Source organism: Pecten maximus, chromosome 5, assembly GCF_902652985.1.
Source record: "Pecten maximus chromosome 5, xPecMax1.1, whole genome shotgun sequence".
NCBI lineage: Eukaryota > Metazoa > Mollusca > Bivalvia > Pectinida > Pectinidae > Pecten > Pecten maximus.
In genome coordinates this window covers 13,773,745-13,784,240 of record NC_047019.1, presented here as the reverse complement: position 1 = coordinate 13,784,240, position 10,496 = coordinate 13,773,745, and the positions used below count along the sequence as shown (strand labels likewise).

The 10,496-nt window shown below is 35.9% G+C and overlaps 1 long non-coding RNA gene across 1 annotated transcript; it reads left to right on the top strand.

The window, feature by feature from the left end:
• The first annotated feature begins 2,528 nt into the window (after positions 1 to 2,528).
• Positions 2,529 to 4,721, top strand: LOC117327225. The gene is made up of 2 exons (XR_004532601.1): positions 2,529 to 3,039; positions 3,431 to 4,721. It is a non-coding gene; the product is annotated as an uncharacterized LOC117327225 (long non-coding RNA).
• Positions 4,722 to 10,496: the final 5,775 nt, after the last annotated feature.

The following is a 10,496-nucleotide window of genomic DNA, read 5'->3' as shown; positions in this document are numbered from 1 at the left end:
CAACAGGTTCTAAAATTCCATTTGGTTTCATTTTCATTGTTTAAAACGGACTCTGCATGGTTCCGTGTTCCGCTTCCACTTTCTGTAATTATTCTAACGATTAAAAACCAACGCCACCATTCACTTATGTATTTCGAAAAATGGTCAAGCCATCACGGACAAAACCGGATGTGATATCGGACTGTTAATTGTAGCTATTCTTGTTTTGTTAAAGTTTCCGTTGACCAAAACTTAACTATAAAATTATACAAATTACATGTATATTGCTCTCCCGACATTCCGATAACATATAATGTTAAATTGTATATACACACTTATGAATGATGTTTCCTCATTATAATTGTACATTTGTACAACTAATTATCTGAAAATCCATTTACATGTAATGTACATTCCTTTCATATTCCTGTATGTAAAGTTTATGGGTCAGATTTTCCTAGCATTACTTAGAGGGACATTCCTTCGTTCGGACATTAGAAACATGCACAATTTCTATTAATGAAATCTATGTCCGAACGATGATTATATGAGTGTTTGTGCCTACAGGTAATGAGATTAACGCCGAAATGTACAGGAAAAAGGCGTATCGTATACAAATACCTATGTCTTTGCGGTATTTAGTGATACTTTGAGTCGAATTATGAATTTTAAGGACTTAATACTCGAAGAACTTTGGTTTATCTTGAAAGTAAAACTGCCTTTAAATTATTAATGTAAAGATTATAATTTTTACTTTTTGGAAAAAATACATATATTCCAGTAAGTTTAATTTTGACGACCTAAACTTTATTCAAAGGAAGGAATGCCCTTTAACAATCAGAATCAAAATGGGAAGGAGTGAAGGAAGTAGAACTGTGTTAATGCAATAAGAGGGATCAATGGTTTGTCTATAAATAGAAAAAAAAATCAAATTCATTTTTATTCTCTTTTCAAATATACAATATAAACGTACAATTATTGTAGTGTTCGTAGTCGATACACAGAACTGTTGCAAAATATTTCAGTTACATTTGCGTCAAGGAAGCCAAATAATGTTTGATCTTGAAAATGATATTTTTCTATATATAATTAACATTCAAGAAATAAATGAAACTCGTCACCGATTTCTTGATTATTACAATATGGACATTTCCATTCTTTAGACTCTTTCTGGTACAAGTACAGAGACGGTAAGGACTCAGAAGCAGAAATCTTATAATTAAACGTCAACAGGGGATATTGGGATATTAATCAACGGTTAACATGTTAATGTGACTTCTTTTTAGAAGCTTTCGTTAAAACGACAAGGAGTTTAAAGCTGCACACTCCCACGTAACCTAAAATTCTAGTTGCACACATGTATTAATGGCAATTAAAGATGCTCATGGAGGGGGGATGGGGGGGGGGGGGGGGGGGGGGGGGGGATCAAAATTACACAAAAGTCTCAACCTTAGAAAAGTTGTAACTGAACAATATTTCATATGATGCACCAAATGCAGACAAACTTCGTGCTCTCCTTTATCGGGTTCGTGCCAGTTGTTTCGAATGCTAGTTCGTATGGTGCTCTTCCAACAAAAATATCGATTAATACGAATATTCCGTCAAATATTTAATATATACTTTGTACAATTTCTTTAGCAAATGAAGATTTCACAACTTGTTTTTATCAAAAACTATATTTGCGAGGCGAATGATGTATCGCAGACTCACAGTTACGCCATCTTCGATCCTAGTGGAACCACGTGAACCGATTCGGTTCTGCTGGTACGGCGCGTTCCATTACTTGAACGGTTCGTGAACTGGCACGAAGCCGATAAAGGAACACACGGTGAGAGTCTTCCTTGGAGCCTAAGAACGCACGTTTTGGTTTACGGCTGGTGAGTGAGTGGGGATGGGGCGGGGCGGGACGAAGTCGGACGGGGTGGGGCGGGGCGAAGAGTTTGTGAATTATGAGCGTAGTTATTAAAAGGTCACCTTACTCAGGGTTGCCACCTTCTAGAGATGCCAAAGTGGGAGATCTCCCACCAAGGGATTGTTCAAAGTGATGGACTTACCAGTTCAGGTTAGCGGGAATTTCCCTTCAGCATATTGTGGTAGGATTTCCATTTAGAAAGCAAGAGGTCGTTAGATCGAGCCTCGGTATGGGCAGTACATGTATATTGCTACAGGAAATCAGCACTGGGGAGTTTTACGATGAAAAGCATCGGTACAAAGTCTATGAGTGAGTCGACAAAATAATATTTGTATTTAGATGGACACGTCACGATCTCTTTCACCATTCGGATGTTTGGTGACAAACAAAATTCAGTAATGCTACAATCTGAAGTATGTATGTGTGGCCAACCTGGAGTTGAAACCTTAACAAAGATCGGGCAAACTAGCGAGTCTGACCTGGTATCCACCTCCACCCGACTTACCGGGAAACATTAAGATAAAACGCGAACCTTTCGTAACTCTCGTCGCTATCGCTCACGATAACGTTTAGATTATTTACCTGTCACCAAGTGCGTGAATTACTCTGGTTTTGATGGGGTGGAATCACGTGATTTAAAATGTCAATATTTACAACATGGCATTCCGTGTCGTGATATAGTTAAGGAATTCGAGTATGACCCAGTACCCTGTATTTGGAACATAAACATGTCTCCCCGAGATAAGAATTACAAAACACTAAAATGGAGTTGACGCACGCTTTTGAAAGTCACATGAGTATTATACAATGCATTTCGAATAAAACCGGCAGTACGCCAAGGTTGCGCACTCATACTGGACTGGTATCAAGCTCGAACCATACCAACGACACCACAATTCAGAAGAATAAGTGCCTCGCAAAACAAGGACGTATACATTGGAATACTCTACAAAGGCCATACATGGAGCTCTAGCAAGCTACCTTGAGAATCAAATAATTAGAATTTATATAAAGAAACTTTAATCTTTTCTTCTGATGAATTAAAACGAATTTTGGAAGAATGCAATCAAAACACATGGCTGCTTGGAAAACTACGGCTGTGATCTGTACAGTGATGTGTGTCCTTGTCTCGGCTATCAAGGAGGAAAGTAAGTACATGTACACAATTTCTGGATGTTTTATATACAATATTTCCGAGTTGATTTTTAAAAAAATGTTTGAATGTCGCCTTTAGAAGTTAAAATTGATTTTATGTGTTAACGTACTGAAAAAAAACTTCTTCCAATGTTATACTTATTTAATGGCCGATTTCTTTTCGCTTGGAAAAAGGCTGTCGGCTTTTGGTGGAAGTTTGTAATACGGAAAATGAATTTTATATTATTTATATATAATATTTAGTTAGTTGTTAATTTAGCAAGCAATACGTTTATATAGAGCGAGGCAAATCACTTTAAATCGTTAATTGTACAATGCCTTTGAAAACTTTATCTTATCAAAATGTGTCGTTTGTTGTAAATCTACATTTATTTTGTTGCCCAGGTGGTGTAGAGGCGTCAGGGACAGAAGACTCCGGTGAGCACGGTGGTCGCATTCTGAAAAGCTTGGTAAAACGTTGGGGCGAAGACATGTTTGGCGGTTGCCATTGTAGTTGGCATGTGGGATGCATCAGTGATTCTTATTGTCATCATTTACATGGCCACGAGTACTCGTGCAGGCCCACGTGCTGTGGGGTGGAATGTACACATCATGGTCATACGAAATCGAAGATTTCAACGTGAGGTATTTAAACACTTAAAATAGTGATCTGTTAATGAGAAGACTTCCAGATGATTTAACAGAAACACATGTATATAATTTCCCTTTGTATTTATTTGCTTATGAACAAAATATCACAAAACGTGTGTGAAGCTGATACAAAGAACATGTCCTTCATCGCCTGGCGCCTTTAGAGTCTTGTGGATAATTAGAGGTTACATTCTTAATGCATGGGCTGGAAACGAATGACAGTTTGTTAGAGATTTCTAAACTAAAGTCTCCAGTGGATCCCAAAATCATGCAACATTACCATCGATGATCTCCTTCGTCGCCCGCTGTCTTAAGTGACTTGTAGATAATTACCAGATTCCATTCTTGGTAAATGGACAGAATACGTCTGGCAGACAATTCTAAACTACAGCTTGCGGTGGATCCCAATATCAGTCAGCATTATTAAAAACACACACAAAAAAAACAACAAAAAAACATGGTGCCCTCCATCGCCTGCTCCTTAAGTGTCTTGTGAATAATTGGACAGGTACACAATGACAGACATTTATTACTTATAATCTCCAGTGGATTTGAATACCTAGCACTCATTGTTATTTATTAGTATATTTGTAGTATGTCTCTAGCGATAATCTGCCTGGTATTGTGTGCCTAATTTTGCAATGATTGAATATAGTCTTATTGTACAACTTAAGAGCTATACGTGTGGACTTTGTAATCTAAACTCGGAACACGTTTGGTATTCAAAAATTCTACTTAACATTCCTGATTATCTGAAACATATACAAACTATTGAACTATATGCATAAATTTATGTCCTGGACGATCGTCTCATGAAAAAAAAGTGCCAGTATATGTATGTATGTATCGGTCGCCATTTTGACTGATGCGCTAATGTTTAACATTTCCTTTATATAATTCTGGGTAAGTTTCCATTGTTTAACTAATTATCATGACAACATATGTCAACGGTAAAGAGGTTATGATAAAAATATCTTGATAGTTTATATATTAAAATTGAAAATGCCGTTTCGATGTTCGTTCGCCTGACTGAATATTAAATACATGTATGTGTGTTTTTGTTTTTGTTTTTTTTTTCAAATTTGAATACATATACTTGCTTTCGACTACACATAGTGAAAATCATAGGTCACACTTCACAAACTTGAGCATTAGATGAAGATTGCAGTATTTGGGTTTAATTGATTATATCATTTTATTTACTTTCAATACTTCCATTCGCGTTCGATAAGGATTTGCGAGAGGTATTTATTTCACGTGAATCTCAGCACAGTGACACCAGATATTTTTTAGATATAAATATATTAAATTATGTATCAAATAATTTGATTTCTAATGTTTTTGTCTGGTCCACGTGCTACGATAAGACCAAATTTAGTCGCCTATATGTATACCGAAAGCCAACCTTACCATCCACAAACTAACCAATGTTGAACACATCGAACATTTAGATTGTTAAATCTGGTTAAGAAAGAAATGTTTCGAACATACACTTCCGTTAGTTTCCCATAAATGTGTTTTAATTTTCCATATTCAATGTTTAAATATTTGTCTGATTCATTCATTTTGAGAAACAGTCACCATGCATTTCTTAAAAACTCAAGACTGTCTTCGAATCCTGTCATGTAAATGTAATTAGATGGTGACACGGATTGACTATTATCATAACAGCTCGCCCCCTCTCCACTAAGTATTAACATAAACACATATAAATAAAAAAAATGAATAAATAAAAACATAAATAAATAAATAAATTAATAAATTGTTATCAATGTCATTGGCAGATCAGAGGTATTTTAGTTGTTATATCCATATCGCCGAGAGTTTTAATATTGTAAGTTGTACACAAATAAATTCTCGACTGGTAGGCTTAGATGGGCTTCCCTCATTGCTTTATCAATAAAATATTAATGAATTTAACTTAAATTTGACTTATCGTTTTATTTTGATTTTAATACCAGTCAAATGTGATTTTTAGATGGACCTTACATAAGCTACTGTTCTGAGAAAAGGAATTCATTAGAATATGTATGTATCTAATGCGTTAATTAATTAAATATAATTTATTCAAATTTGATATGGATCAAACATACATGCATACAAAATTGTTATATTTAATGAAAACATTTAGACCACTCTACCACACAGGTGCTTGCATAGAAAATGAGAATTTGTTTTCCAAAAAATTCTTTCTTGCATTGATCGAGTGACAACGGAGCGGTTTATGTAAGTGACAAACAATCCAACATATTGCTTTCCTTGTGTAGAGAGCTTAGTCGTGAACATTCGACAGACGGGGATTTTGACTGTTCCAAACTAACAGTGTGACTGCTGTCTCCTGTGCTTGTGATATGGAGAGGGGTTATGTGGTCAGTTATGTTTGAATACTTTAACATATCTTTTTTTACACCGCCCCCTTTCCCCCTAGCCTTAAAGAGTATGTATAACCACTGCCGGGATATTCTTTTCGCCATAGTATCCTGCAAGAAATAGATATCAAATGATATACGCTCTACAGATCTGCAGAAGAACGTAATAATCAAGAACCACCCCTGTTCCAAAAACAACAACGACAGAATAATGAAACGATAATTTAAACTCAAAATCGATTAAAAGAGGTCAAATATATATTTGCAAACATACACCGGAAAAAGCACAAGTACCAGGTGACTCGGAAGGATAAGCTTCATAGACGACAACCGCCGTACAAATCTAGGTCAGATCCAGGTAAAATCACAGTCTCAAATGAATTTATCATTTCGTCCTTGTTTGACAGCTTTCGCTGGATTGACATGAATGTTTAAAGCCTCACCAGAGCGGGCACTCGAAAGATGTGTTTAGCCAGTTATGAATATATTTTATCGCACTTTTGTCACTGATAACTCACATGTTCCCATGCGATACGGGTGTTGTTTGCTTGGTCATATCAGAGCCCGGTCAGATAGCTTGATATCTTGAATTTATTTTACATTTAAAGATGAAATGACCTTCATCTTCAGAGTATTACAAAGTTTACAAAGGCGGAGTTGTCGAGGACATCACACATAGAAACTATACATTTACTTCAATAGTTGGATCAGGCCCGAATGCTGTGAATAGAAAATGTCACTTCGATTGGTCAAAAACAAAAGTTTTATCGTCACTGTGTTGATAAAAGATTTGTTTTTTTTACCAATGTAATAAAGAAATCGTAAAATAGATGTTATATGCAACGAGAAAATCACTGTGATGAAACAGAAAGAGATGATCGGTACACAAATCTTGGAATCTCTGACTGGAAAAGTGATACAGTCACACGGTTGTAAGATTTACCTCCCTTTGCAATATGCATTTAATTTATGTATTACTCCCTTTTATTCGCCATTCGATAAATAAGCACATTAATCTTTTATATGTGAATATATAACCTTGTAAATTTATAACATATCAAGGCACATACGATATTTTACTTGGAAATTTTACACAATTATAAATAAATAAGTTACAATGGTTGATATAATTGCTTTGAATAATGCTTCATATTTCTAATTTACCTTTATAAATGTAAGTTTCAAAAAAATCCATACTTTTGGAATCGCAGAGTCCTCTGGGATACTGCGTTAGAAAGAAGGCACGAAAAAAAAAATTTAGGGTGGTAAATGTTATATTAATAGTAACTGATTGATTCGTACTGGGTTAATTATATATGTAAAATTTAAATAAATAATAATTGCCCTTATAGAAGAATTTATTTTACATTTAAAGATCAAATGACCTTCATCCTCCAGAGTATTACAAAGTTTACAGTGACGGAGCTGTCAAGGACATCACACATAGAAACTATACATTCACTTCAGTAGTTGGATCAGGCCCGAATGCTGTGAAAAGACAACGTCACTTTGATTGATCGAAAACAAAGTTTTATCGTCACAGTGATGATAAAAGATTTTTTCAACAATAAATAAATTGTCAATTTGCTAAAAAGTTATATATACTCGCTACTTTATCATTAGAGTGGTGATTTAAGATCAGGTAGAACCCGTGAAAAATATCGATAATCTATCATTCTCGTAAAATAGATGTTATATGCAACGAGAAATCATGAATTCAGTGAAACAGAAAGAGGTGATCGGTATACAAACCTTGAAATCTCTGCCTGGTAAAGTGATTGTCACACGGTTATAAGATTTACCTCCCTTTGTAATATGGATTTTTCGCATTCGATCAAAAAGCACATTCATCTTTTATATGTGAATACATAACCTTGTAAATCTATTATATATCAAGGCACATACGATATTTTACCTCAAAATATTTTACATAATTATAAATAAATAAGTAACTATGGTTGGTATATAATAATTGCTTTACTTCAAAAGTTGTAAGTTTCCAAAGAATTCTCTATTTTTAGAATCGCAGAGCCCTCTGGGATACTGCATCAGAGAGAAGGCATGAAAAAAATAGTGAGAATTATAAGCTGTAACTGTCAATACTTAACATGATATGGACATCGTTGTAGGTAAGCTGAGCTTGCTAACTGTGCACGATGTACATCATAGAGACCGGGCTTACATTATATCGAAGGTCCTCAGATGAAAGTGACACTTCATTTCAACCAATACCAAAAAAACCATCAGAATATGTTGAAAATCTGGATTACGAATTCGAAAACACGACTGGATATCAAACACGGCTCGTCAACTTGACAATGAATCGGGTATAAACCATTTGATCAAGTTACTGCAATGCTTGCCCTGACTTTTAAAATATGTCTTAATATGGATAGCGGCATAGTAGACTAACCATATCGGTATGTATATCTAACTGATTATGGGGCACACCTGAAAAAGACGGGATATCGTGAACACACATTTGAGTAAATAGATATAATATAGGGTAACACAATTAAATTCGATATTTTTTTTAATTATCAATTTTAAGTAAAAGATGTTAATAAACTTATTTAGTAACTTTATTGAAGATATGTTAAAGCAAAGTGGATGAAGACTCTTACTGATGATTTAAATTGGAATCACGTGTACTTATGAACGTGTCAGGGGAAGTCACTCGTACCAAAGCCTGTTTAGTAGTGTAACAGAATGGCTTCACAGGCACATATTGTAAATGTACAGTTAGTTGGATTTATTTTAAAATCCGTGTGGTAGTTCATTGAATATTCGTTTAAATAAAGGAAGAATTCAAGTATCTTTTGCACATACACATTTATATAACGAAGTAACACAAATGACGAAGAAAGACCATTTTTATGACTCGTGCCCCGACCGGGCCTCGAACTCACGATCTACGGCACCCAATCGCCTAGCCAGAAATACCCACAGCTTACACCGCGTGTAACATATGTACAAAGATTATGTTAAGAATACATTGTATGTGATTCACTGAATCATATGCATAATGCTTCAAAGTATCTTTAGCATATTTATGGACGTGGGTTAGGATTTTGATCTGTATTTAAAGGGGTGTACGGCCTTACGGCCCTTCAACTGACGAGGATGTTTAGCAGGAAAACATTGATTTTATGAATATGTAAAGCTATCAAAATTAATTTGATCTCCGATAAACCTATAACCATAGGACATTGGATTTAGTACCCTTGAATATAGCATACCTGATACCTTGAATACACTGGATAACTGAATCTAATGCTGACCGGTCCTATCATAGGGTGGATCCTTCTTCCTTAGACATCATTTAGAGGAGTTCCGGCTGGGTTGACGAGGGACCGGTCGGCTCTCGCTACCGATTGCGGTTTCCGTAACATCCCTGTCACCTGCTACATCACCTCGGGCAGTGATGCCGACCTGTCTGTCGTCATCTTATGGCTAGCACTGTATCTGGTGACCGCTCCATCTTTCCCCCGTCTTCCTCCATATCCAGCTGGCAGCAACCTCTGTCTGCCTACTTGCCGCTTGTATCAGGTTCCTCCGATCTGCTCCTATGTCTCCTGATAGTCGTAAGGCTCTCCAGACTGATTGACCGGGAAACGCCCTACATCCGACCTCTATAGACAGACACCAAGTCCTCCATCCATGCTGTTGACACTCCTCTATTAATAGCTGCTGGTATTTTTGCCAAGCTTTAGACTCACTACACTGTATAACTCCGCCAAGCTTTAGACTCACTACACTGTATAACTCCGCCAAGCTTTAGACTCACTACATTGTATAACTCCGCCAAGCTTTAGAATCACTACATTGTATAACTCCGCCAAGCTTTAGACTCACTACACTGTATAACTCCGCCAAGCTTTAGACTCGCTACACTGTATAACTCCGCCAAGCTTTAGACTCACTACATTGTATAACTCCGCCAAGCTTTAGACTCACTACATTGTATAACTCCGCCAAGCTTTAGAATCACTACATTGTATAACTCCGCCAAGCTTTAGACTCGCTACACTGTATAACTCCGCCAAGCTTTAGACTCGCTACACTGTATAACTCCGCCAAGCTTTAGACTCGCTACACTGTATAACTCCGCCAAGCTTTAGACTCACTACACTGTATAAATCCGCCAAGCTTTAGACTCACTACATTGTATAACTCCGCCAAGCTTTAGACTCAATTCAATTCATTTATTGACTTTAGGTCTATGACCCATCAGTACATAAATTAATATACATGTATTTATATATGTATATATATATATATATATATGAATACAACATGTATTATAATAAAATTACAAAACGTAATTGACTTATTATAATTAAATACGGAAACCGATTAACCGACATATGTACTATATTATGAGGAATATTAATCAACCATATTGTCTACTGGCAACATCAGCAAAAAAATACATTGTAACCACTTAATCT